General features: G+C 47.5%; 1 protein-coding gene across 1 annotated transcript in view; it reads right to left on the reverse strand.

Annotated features, from left to right (window-relative positions):
• Window positions 1-12,758, reverse strand: part of LOC119374216 (uncharacterized) — a 150,193-nt gene that overhangs the window by 99,283 nt on the left and 38,152 nt on the right. The gene's annotated exons all lie outside the window — the stretch shown is intronic.

Here is a 12,758-nt window from a genome sequence, read left to right on the forward strand (position 1 = left end):
CGCGTGTCACGTACTGGTGAAGCCTTCATTACGCTGCGTGATATGTCGCTATCGATCGCTCCCTTTTGCAAATTGTACCTTCCAAATATCTTTCCTTGCACTTTTTGTACACTCCTTGGAAGAGTAATACGTCCCTTGTATGCCAATTTCGTACATTTTATAGCGAGATGGAATGATTGAAGAAAAATGCTGTGTTTGCGTGTTCACGCTTTGACTGGTCCGGAGGCACTTATTTAATCCAGTCAGTTTTACTGCGTATCAGGCACTGACAAAGGCTCACTTTTACTAACGATATGTATGGTGTGGTTTGACGCTTTCGATATTTTTGTGACTGCACATGAGCCTCATTATCAACTTCCGACGCATTTTATAGTCACTAACTGTTTTCAATCCTCACTTCGCAGTTACCAACATGACTGCAACATGTATGACAAGCAGCAACCGATAGCAACTTGCGGAATCTATTTCAGGAGCGTACGACTGCTTCGCTCCTTAGATAGTTTACAATAGGTTCGACATATTTTTGATACTTTGACGAATAAATAAAAGAAGAAGCATTTGTCGAATAGCGAAATACAATCAAAATATTCGCTGTGATGGTTGGTTAACTATTCTGTATAGGCTCGAAACTATACCTGGCCACAACTTTCTGTGGCAGCACAGCCAAAGTAGCCACCATAGCCAAAGGTCGTGGGCGGAGCTTCTGCACAGGTGTTAGTACGCCAAGTAGTCCGTTTGCGGGCAATTGTTTACAGGCGCAGGAAAAATTTTGATCATTTTAACCAAGGAAGGAAGCGTTAACTTCGATGAGGCTGTGGACCAGATTTTATCGCTATTCTGACAACATGGAAAAGGCTTGGAATTTTCGAGTGAACTGCCTAATGGTAATCACTTGCAGTTATTAGATCTGCAAGTTGTGTTTTGTGCCAATCAGGTCTGTTGGGGGTATGCCCCTCGTACAAAGAAGGCGCTTCTGCCATATGACTCCTGTCATTCAAAGTTAGTTAAACGGGGAATCGCATCGCTATGTTTGGAATCCGCCGTCAGAAAGTCGTGTATTCACAAGATGCAGTCTAGTTTCGACAACCAATTGGTCAGGCTGGCTTCAGCTGGGTTCCCTGGCTCGCTCGTCACCGGAGTCGCTGAAAGCCTCTTGCAAAAAATGAAGAAAAGGGCTCCTAGGGCCGCTGCTGAGTTCCCTCGTGAAGAGGTCAGACCGGTGGCCGTGCCGTATGTGCACAAGTTGGCCCATAACCTGAAAAAGGTTGCGAGGAGACATGGTGTTCCGCTCGTTTTTTCTGCGCCCAGGAAGCTCGGAGGGCTTTGCTCTCAAATAGGAAAAGAAAAAGAAAAAGACCTTCAGAATGTAAGAGGCTGTGGAACTCGACATGGGCTATCCTACACGAAATGTGCTGAAGGGATAGTGTACGAGATTCCTCTTGCGTGCGGCTGCTCCTATATTGGACAAACCGGCAGATGCCTAAATGAGCGAATCAGGGAGCACGAACGAAATGTAGAGCAAAATAAACAGGGCCCCAATTTACCTGAGCACATTAGGCAGTGCCCGTTAAGCTCTTGTGGACCGCGATTTACTGACGTACGGGTTATCGCTAAAAGCTCAGACCAAACTGCCAGAGAAATAATGGAAGCATTTTTCATCGATAAAAAAGGTGACATGTGCGTCAGCGACACGTCTATAGTATTGTACAAATCAGACAAAAAGTTCATTGAACATGCTTTATCCCACCCCCATTGATGGCAATACAACTTTCTGCGCACGCGCTGAGGACGACATATATTTATATGTGAATTTCTGCGAATAAACTTCAGTTGTTAGTGGCGCTCCGTCCCGTGTCCTTGTGTTTGTCCTGCTTTGCGCCTTAAAAATCATGATAGGAAAATGTGAAATCGACGCCAGATAGCCCGAAAACTAGGAACAGCAAAAAACGAAAATCCTTCACGACATAAGCTTTCTTACTGGCAGTGCAATAAGTCTAGATCACAACGCGTATTTCTTTTATTTTTATGTTTCCTTTTATGCTACGCAGCCTACAATAGTTACCGTTCCCGGACTACATATGCATGCAGCAGCGTAGTAAAAAGTGTGTGCTTCGGTTCCGTAGCCTTGGCTGTGCTGCCACAGAAAGTTGTCGCCAGGTATAGCCTTGATTGGAGCAGAAGTCGCAAAAATGGTTCTCTGGTTACAACATCGGTCAGAAGCCGTGTTATGTACTCATGAAGACAATGGTCGGCGTTCAGGTTACCAGTGCTATATTCTGCCTCATTTACAGCTTACTAGTTCCACTGGCAAAGCCAGAAGATAGCTTCTGGACGATATACATGTACGTTCGTGGTTCTTCAACGAACTTCGGCTCACAGTACGAGCTTCCTCACCGAAAATTTTTGCGCGTCCATTGTTCTGTAGCGCTATTTTCAAAGAGGTGAAGCGAGCTGTCTAATTAGAATTTTCAGCATCATCTTCGGACTTTCAGGATCACCTTTCAGCACCTTTCGTCGCTTTTCAGGATCACCTTCGCGAGTGGAGCACCGTAACATGCCCCAGATCTTCTACTCCGACCACACTTCCTCTGCAATAGGGTCGTGGAATGCATGCAAAATCTGGCATCTTACAAGTACACCGGCGAAGAGAACATGTCTGGAAAAGCGTAACCCCAGATTGGCCAATGTCACGAACCACCGTGTTCGTTTAGCCGCCAAGTCATAGCCTCGGGCAACTCATTTACGAAGAAAACTTGCATACGATATTGGAATTTTAATCAGAGCACGTAGTTACTTTAACGCGTCTTTTTTTAGATTACACTACGCTTTTATTCAAAGCAATTATTTATTGTATCACAACATAGGGCAATACATACGTAACTCATTAATCACCCATTCCGTATATAGAAAACCAAGCCCTTAAATTAACCTATATATGCCCAGTCTCCTATATATAGGACGCTTCTTTGATGCACTCTAACATCGCTATTTCTGGATGGATGGATGGATGCTATGAGCGTCCCCTTTATAACGGGGCGGTGATAAGTGTGCCACCAGGCTCGACAAAAAAAAAAAACCCTTTACTCTTCTTTTTCTTAGCGGTGGCCTAGTGTCTTTACTTCAATTAAAACTATTTTACTCCAAAAAAAAGACCTAAAGTTTTCAGCTCCGTTCTCTGCCCTTTACGGCAGAATGTCATTTTTTTCCAATATTTATTTTTGTCCTTGCTCTCTAGTTTTCTGCCACCAATACTCTAACCGTCTCTTATTTCAATCGCGGGTGTGTTCAGCTTTCCATTGTCTCTAAAACCCAAGGCGTCATGTAGGCCCGTGCCCAAACGTACACCTGGGTGGATGTCTACACATTCAATGAGAACATGCTCCGCCGTTTCCTTATCTTCCCCGCAGCACGTGCATTGTTCTTTACTGAATATCGCTTTATAACTACCCGTTGTAAGGCAACCCGATCTCGCTTCAAACAGTAAAGCGCTTCCCATTGAATTATCGTAGCAGATGACTTTAGCAGATGACTAGCGCCACCTACAGCACATCAAGCAGGCCTCATTCTTAACGTGTTCAAGCCTAGACATTGCTCGTTTTCATGCTGCCACGTGCCGACCGCTTTCTCCGGGCAAACGCGTGCTTTGTGTGAAAGACGTCATGGAGAGGAAGTGCAATGTCGGTTTGTACATGAAACGTTTCAAGCCTACCACACGCGCACATAGCACCCCTCATGCCCAGTGTCCTATATGTGTAGGACGGCTTGAAAAACAATGTTGCGTTTACGTGGCACTAAATAAAGAACTTGTGCTTTCTTTTGAGGGTAGAGTACACATTTTGTGAAAAAAATTTGTTTTGTCATTTTTTTAGTATATTGAGCATATATTGGTTAACGTACAGTTCATACGTCTTCATTGCATTGTGTTACTCAACAGTAACAGAAATAGTAGAACTAATGCATGACATGTCGTTAACAATTGACAAGAAGCAAATAGATCTAATACTACTAGATTTTACCAAGGCATGCGACTGCATGTCGCATAGAAAGGTAGCCTTAAAACTTTTTTCCGTTTTGGGTAACAGTCCCATTGTTCATTGGATCCCGGACTACTTAACTGATCGGCATCAGTTGGTGCAAATTCATAACGCAGCATCCACATCACAACCTGTCATATCAGGGGTACCCCAGGGAAGCGTTCTCGCGCAGATACTATTTCTCTTGTACATAAATGACTTGCCATCCATATGTAATGTAACATTTTGACTATTTGCAGATGACTGCCTCTTATACCACGAAATTAATTTAACATCCGATCAAGAGACACTTAACGAAGCACTAAACTCTGTTCATAACTGGTGTCAAGAATGGCAGATGATGATTAACATAAAAAAGTATGCAGTACTCTCAATAAGTCGTAAAAAAGTAAAAATAGACTTCAACTACGAGATCAACAACATCCCAATTTCAATACTGAACGAACACAAAGTCTTGGGACTAACACTTTCACACGATCTCAGGTGCGAAACCCACATAAATACCATCACGTCATCAGCCCTAAAAAGGCTTTTTCCTTCTTAGACACCGGCCATGGCTCGCACCACCTAGGAAAACTACTGGCCTACACTACACTAATTCAACCAATAATATGGCATAATAGCGTGGTTTCCACATACCAAGAAACTGATCTCAACTGGAAGGCGTGCAACGAAAAGCGATTCGCTTTGTATTTAATAAATATAAACCTACTGTTTCACCAACAGAACTTCTAATAAAAACCGGATTACTAACCATAGAAAAGACAGCAATAATAGCGAGACTAAAGTTCCTATTCCAATGTCTGAAGGGAGCCATTAAGATTGATACCACTAAGTTCGTCTCATTTAACACTTCTAGACCAACAAGACGCAAACACTCCCTAACACTGGCTGAATACTCAACCAGCGCAAACTGCCTCAAAGACTCTTATTTCCTCGCGTAATTAGAGAATGGAATGAATTAGATAAATTGATCGCAAATACTAAATCCATAAACACGTTTGTAACATTATTACAAAACGTACTGCTTACCACACAGTCGCAATAGCCGTTGTTTCTTGTCTTTTCCTCCTAGAAACTATACTTTACCTTGCAATGTTCATTATCTGAACCAGTATAGGTACCGTATTTACGTTTATTTTCTCCCTTATCTTGGTTGTTCTTTTCTCCAACGCATCTACATAACACTAACATCAACATGGTTTCCTTATAACGAGGATGCGAAAGCATATTGTATTACTGTACTTATTTTACTCTACTTAAATATATCAGCTGCGACTGAATGCGTTTTTTCCATCTTCATCCTTACGTGTGCGCATCTGAAAATGCGCATACTCACGCGAAATACTTTCAATTTTGTTCGAGCTGCTGCGGTGTCCTACGGATACTATTGTATAGTTATTGCAGCAGTCTCTATTTTTGTTTTATTCTCTCAATTATGAATTTTAGTATGCGATACCTTAATATGTGTTCCTCCTGCAATGATCTCGAATGCGATCGGCAGCGTTGAATAAATAAATATAATAAATAAATAAATAATAAATAAATAGAATAACTGCAATATACTTCCTATGGCCAGTTGATTTAAATCAACTGGCCATAGACCGGCAAATCTGGCCCCATGTTTGCCGATGAAAGCCATTGGCTCAGCCGATCTCGGCGGGACGGCGGCAAACCAGGCCCAATTTTGCCGGCCATATTCAACGGCTCAGCCAATAATGGCTCAATGCCGGCAACAATGGGCCGAGATTGGGCCTTGCATAGCTGAACCAATATCGGCCCTACGTTGTGTGCTGCCTGGGAAATCATGATTATGGGCGTTAGTCGTCGGTACGGAGACGTGCCACCAGGCGTCAACATGAGTGCGTCCACATCAGGCGGTGCTACATCTGCCAAACAACAATAGACATTATACAAGCTCTGGTATACCAATGCACTAAAGCGATCAACTATTTCTGTGACGACACGTTTCACTTTCAGGTTGTACCGATTCCTATGACAGAGGGATCAACCATCTTTTTTTTTCCTGCCACCACGTGGCTGAGGTATGCGCGTTGATTGACCACGTGCATGCACAGGTGCTTTGAAGTGTAGCGTATTCATTGATTTCTGTGGTTCTTTTTGGGTGAGGGCAGTGTATTTTAGTACGCCGTGATTATATGTTGCCACATTTTTCTAACACGTGGGCATAGGTGGACTGACCTAGCCATGGTCAAAACGACCGTAAATTGTTCAGGGTGCGGGGTAGGTTGGAAGGTGGAAGTTTGTGCGATTGAGAAAGCAGAAGAAGTTGACGCCAAGTGTAGACAATGCGAGTCCGAGGAGAAATGAAAAACATGATGGCTGTCCAGAGTGGGCTCATGGCGAAAATCGCAGAGCTGGAGAATGTATTGGCGACAGAGCGAGCGAAAACGACGGCCACGAGAGAAAGGCTCAGGGTCAGCCGAGGAGGGCCTATCGAAGGTCGTCAAAGTGAACAAAGACGCAGGTGACGGCGGAAGCATTAGGGCGACGACCTCTCGTGGGGGAGAGGCGAAGGGAGCATCATGCATGACAAAGGCAGATACGGTGGTCAAAGGGTGTCATGATGATGCACATCTCAAAATATAAAAACCGGTTGCTTACATTTTAAATAATTATTTGGGACTGAAAGGCTTAAGCGCCAACGCCCACGAAGACCACTGCGTTCCTCGTAAACGCCTGTTGACTAGTGTACGGGATCTGCGGCCACAATGCAAAAGTCGTCTATGGTCCCTACTCCTACGATAGAAACTGAAACCGGTAAGTGCTGTCGTCGCACGCTGCAGCGTCGCCGCCACGGCTCGCATCGGTAGGCTTTATCGGATTTCTAATGACTGATGTCTGGACGGAAGTACTGAGCTACTTAGAGTTCGAGTCTCTCAAATGTTATTGAAGCGATGCCGAAGTTGGACTGGTACGCCCTGAGCTGAGCCATTACCCGGAGAGTGATCCTTTATCCAGAAAATAATGGGCGAACAATCCAGATGTTCCTTCGGCCAAATCACGGGGAGTCTGCTTCCGATGACCAGATAGAAGACGGCCCTTTAGTTGAAATGTTGAAGAGCAGACAATTTCGTCGAGTCGCAGGGGCGCAACCTGAACACGATGCACGTCGAGGTGACCGTCACGCGGGAGGCCGTGTCCTTTTTAAGCGAGTTCTGGGCCCACTCTTCTGGACTGCTCCACCTCCACATACACGATTTGTGTGAAGCGAGAAACGCGAATGCAGACTTAGACGATCTTCTGAGCATCTGAGTATGTGACGCAATCTTCTGAGCGAGCCCACGCAAAGAACTTGGGCCCGCTGGAGAGAGTGCAGGCGACTAAAGAGGATCTACCATCTCCAAAGTTCGAAACACGGCTCGAAGAACGCCACGTACACGACCTGCGCCAAACACCGGGGACCTGATCCTGCGATACCTCGAATGGCGGTTGAAACGCGAGTGCTCCTGTAACGTCGTTCAATTCGCCGACGTGTTCACGGAGGCGGCCCTACGCGGTGTTGAGCCAGCTATCGTCGTTTTGGAGGCTCACTTTCGAAACCACGCACCTCTTCAGAAAAGCTACTTGGAAACTAGAGTTCTGAAAGGACATCGCACGCCTGACCTTCGTCGCGACAACGCCCATGTGTGCGGATTTCCCAATTCCTTCGACTGTGCCCGGCTACTTCGCATTCGCATTGCAGCAATCTTTTCAGTCGTGCGTCTCCCACACCACCAAGGTTGCAGCACTTCGACCCCGACTGCAAATGCTGCCACCTTGTGGAATTGACGCTGCCCAACCTACGCGCGTTGGCGCTTCCGCAGTGCGGAGCAAACCTCGACAGCTCCCCTGAGTACCTTGCGAGCGGCTGTACCGAGAGCCTGTGGCACCACGCGAAATCGTAGGCGCTCTTAGCTTAGCCAAAGTTAATGTTGCCCGCAAGGACAAGAAGGTGTTGATGTGTGTTGCAATTTATCTATTTCAGCACTTATCCGCCACCTAAAGTTGTTAGACACGCAGAGTGTCTGACGTTGTGCAGTAATTACTGATCACCCATTTCTCCTTTTTCAGACATTGTGGCACCATGTGACATCTTAGAGGACGTGGAGTCTTCGCCACCAGGCTCACCTAGACGACTACGCCCCATTGCGGAATTTCTTGGCAACTTCCAGCTGCAGATGCAGGGGAAATACGTAAACAAGTGTCTGGAATACAATGCTGTGCAGGACAAAGTGACAGTACTAGCAAAGCAACTTGAAGAGCTTTAGGCAAAATAATGTTTTGGAGACGGAGTTGCCATTCCATGGGAGTATGCTAAAATAGGCAACTCAGACAAGGTCGCGACCAAGCAGGCCTGCCTAGTGAGGAAACATTTCAATGGGTTGTCTCCCTCTACAGAAATTCTCGCTGTTCTGTGCAGACTATCAGCTATGAAGACGAAGTAGTGCTTGTTCTGATGAGACTGCGCCTTCACTTTCACCTTTGATTCTTCGCAGTCCGTTCTGAAATATCTAAGAAATATGCTTAAAAATATTTGAGAGCGCTGTGGCAACAATGGTGACCGAGTTTTATGGGCTCGTTGTGTGGCCAGAGGCCTGGCAACTAAATACATTCAATTGTAGAAGGTTGCGCCGTGCCCGTGTCATCATTGACAGCACGGAGATTCGCTAAAAAAAGCAAGTACCTCAACAGTACAAAGCCCAAAGTGGTCACAGTACAAGAATTCCAACACTGACAGTTCTGGTGGGGGTTACACCAGATTGGCTTATCTCGGATAGTACATAGAGATGCGGTACCAAGATGAACGATAAGGGCACCTGGTCCTCCTTACATACTTCATTAAGATGGGGGAATATGATGAAGCGACGGCAGACGGGGGGTTCAGTGTCACCGAAGAGCTGGCGCACGGGCTGTGCCTGCCTACACTTAGGGAAAAAACCAGCTTTCGCAAATGTAAGTTCCAGAGTCACGGGCGATTTCTTGTCGGCGCACCCGAGTGGAACAAATGTCTGGGCGGATGAAGCGTTTTGATATACTAAATATCGCTGTGACGTACTTCATGAAAGATTGCTTATACGATATTGTGTTCCAAATTGCAGCACTGAGCAATATGATGCCATGTTTCACATAGTCAGCAGTACTCTTGCATGTCATTGAAATTGCATCATCATCATCAGCCCATGTTTGGCTACAGCTGGAAGAAGGCCTTTCCCAACGACCTTTAACCAGTCCTGTCTTGCACTAGCTGGTCTCATTGTATGCCTGCATTTAACTTTCATTTTGTTTCACTACCTTAGTCGCTGCCGTCCTCGGATTTGCTTTCTCGCTCTCAATATCCATTCAGTCATTCGATTGACCATCGATTGTCTGGCCTTCTTATTAAGCCCACGTCCACGTAATAATGACTGCTAGGATATTGGTGACTCATTTGTTCTCTTATCCATACAGTTACTTTCCTATTTAATAATGTAATGTCTAGCATTCCATCGGCTCCTGTGTGGACCTGCCAGCGCCGACCGCCGGGAGTCGCGCGGCTGGCTTGTCGCGAGCATACGTCAACTTGCCCACCGCGTGTTCTCGTCGCTGCTATATGCAGACGACGATACCGAAATGTTTTTTTTATCGCTGTTGTGACATACCACTTTCCTAGGTTCATTAAAGTCCCCATTTTTGAAACTCCGCTTTTATGGGAAACAAAGCTTTGCACGAATGACAGTAATTCTGTCTGTCTAGCGCATCAGCTTCGCGTTCGTTTGCGCTATGTTCTTCGCCGCCTGTTATTGTCGAGCCAGTGTTCCATTTCATTGAACTGTAATGCGGTGCTGTTGTGTACCAGGCTGCTCTTTGAGTTGCCGACGGAAGCAACCGGGGGTGTAATTTCACGAAGCGCTAGCTGAGATCTCCCGCGTGGCTGCACGCAGTATTTCGAGACGCCATTCCCAGCACCGCAGTCAAGTAACACTCTTGTATGTAGCCTGCGCTTTCCAGAGAGCAATTTGCACTTCACCCATCGATGCTCATAGGCAAGGAACAATTTTTAAATATCAATCACTGTTCGCGTTTTTAAAAGAAGTCGGTAACTTTCATGTAATATACCCAGGCAAACCGTAGCACGACTTCTGAAAAGAGGTTGTTGCTACGGTAGCTACATAAGAGAATGCACCTGCTTGCCTGCCTTTGGTTCAAAGGCCTAACAGGAGGCATTCGTGTTAATTCCCCATCTTTCACTTGTAGATACCATGATCACTTGTTATCCATTCCACATCCATAGACCACATCGCCTATCACTACCATAATATTATACTCTTTACACAACTTTTCCGCTTCTATATAGCGCGTTATTTTAGGCCTCTATACAGCCAAAATACACCGTCACTGCACCCATCGGTCATTGCTAACAGAACATTAGACATGGCGCTCCTCGGCCAGCCATGGCCCTTCCGCCACAAAACACCACTAATCATCATAATCTTTCATAGTTTACACTAAAATGTACCCATTCGACTACAGCAGAGTTGACCGCGCCAGGATACAAGGTGCGGGACCGCTACGCAATACCGTTGTCAGCTGAAGCGTCACAGCCTACGCAGGCCTGGGTAAACTCTATCGTGCCTTTCCTGCCGGAAGTGTGGACGGAAATATCTCGCCACATGGCCATTGAGTATCGGTTGAACATGGCCGAGGCGACGCGCGTGATGAAATGCATCGTGTTGAGTCCGACGAGTTCGCGGATTGTGACCGTCAGTCCGGAACGAGACGAGTGGACGATCAGAGAGTGTCTGCAGGCAACACGCCAGGAGCTCGACATCTCAAACTAGGTGAAACTCTATACGTGCAAGAGCTGCGCTTCACAAATTGTCTCGCGCAGTCTTCGGAAGTAATATTAGGCTGTGCCACGATCTGCGAGGATCTCCGAGAGCTGAACTGCGTCCTAGAAACCGCGGAACTATTTTGTTCTTTTCCACGAGACTGGCAAGCGTCACAAAGCTGGAATGTTCACTTCACGAGGGGAGGTTCAGGCTGAGCGCCAACGTCTCTGGGCTAATAAGTGGCCTCCCCGAGTCTGAGGAACCCATGATTAGCGCCATGTTCGTCGGGGCGGTCGTCAGAGACAACAAGAGCGTGAGAACTTTGAGGCCATTCCTGCGTTGCTGCGCTGGCAAATTGCGCCGCATACACCCGTGCACGCCTTTCCTCAAGGGGCAATATTGCCACGCCCACTTGTCTTGTTTTGATGTATTCGGGTTTGACCGGCAGGGACGGTTATCAACGCTCGACGCTGTCCGCGAAGTAGTGTTCTAGAAGCGTCGCGATTGTAGTAGATCGGTTTGTTAAGATTGCGCCCCTCACGCGAATGTTCCAGTTTTGCCTAAAGATAACGCCGCCACCAGCGATATTGCTGGAAAGTTCGATAGCGCCTGTATGAAAGCCTTGATCACTTGTCAGTTGATCGACGGACGACGCCCTGTTCGCCGCTATGATTGTACAGCGTGCGTTGCTGTAGTTCTAGCTCTCATTTTCCGGCCACAAGTTCGGCCAAGTAAACAGTTTCATCCTACAAACGCCGACTGCTGTGTTCGTCGACGTCACGACCACGTGATATCTGGTGGAGGTGCTGCTTCTTCCATGATCCGGACGCCCCCGCGAAGCGCTGACCCAAGCCCAAGCCGCGAGGAGGACGACGGCAAAGAAAACCCGGATCGTCGAACAAGCCGCAGGCAGAAGGGACTGCAGCCAGAGTACGGGCTCCTTCCCGAAAACACCAGGCAGCCCCAGGTCCCAACAACGACCGCAGCGACGATGACCGACCCCGTGCAGCCTGCGCCGATACTTCTCCGGCAGCCCAAGGAGCCGCCAACTTTCCGCGGGTCGTCATTCGAAGACCCGGAAACCTGGCTCGAGACCTTCGAAAGGGTCTCAGCGTTCAACAACTGGGACACCGAGGACAAGCCGCGCCACGTCTACTTTTACCTGGAAGATGCAGCAAGGACCTGGTTCGAGAATCGGGAGTCCACTCTTCGAACCTGGGACGCCTTTCGCAGCGCTTTCCTGGAGACGTTCACAAGCGTCGTCCGAAAGGAAAGGGCCGCAGCCTTGCTGGAGACACGGGTCCATCTTCCAAATGAAAGCGTGGCCATCTTTGCAGAGGAAATGACCTGGCTATTTCGCCACGCTGACCCTGCCATGCCCAAGGACAAGAAAGTCCGCTTCCTCATGCGAGGAGTAAAGGAACAGCTCTTCGCTGGACTTATGAGGAATCTGCCGAATACCGTCGAAGAATTTGTCTCCGAAGCAACAACAATCGAGAAAACGCTTGAGATGCGAACACGGCAATACAACCGCAGCTTCTCGACCACAAGCTACGCCGACGTTCAAGCACTAGGATCCGCCGACCTGCGTGAGACGATTCGAGCAATCGTGCAAGAGGAGCTGCGAAAAATTCTACCTTCGTCGCAACCTCAAGTGGATTCCATCGCCAACACCGTGCGCCAGGAGGTCCAGCATTCACTCGGTGCGCCTCAGCTAGTAGAGCCGCAGCCGCAAGCTATGAGCTATGCTGCTGCAGCCCGCCGTCATGCTCCTCCTCCACGCCCCCGCCAAGACGACAAACCGCCGCAGTACCGTCGCCAGACGCCGCCGCCGACGCCCTACCGTCCACCTGTCGGCCAGACGCCGCCGCCGCCACCGACGCCCTACCGCCCACCTGTCGGCCAGCGCTAC

This window comes from Rhipicephalus sanguineus, chromosome 11 (assembly GCF_013339695.2).
Source record: "Rhipicephalus sanguineus isolate Rsan-2018 chromosome 11, BIME_Rsan_1.4, whole genome shotgun sequence".
Lineage (NCBI taxonomy): Eukaryota > Metazoa > Arthropoda > Arachnida > Ixodida > Ixodidae > Rhipicephalus > Rhipicephalus sanguineus.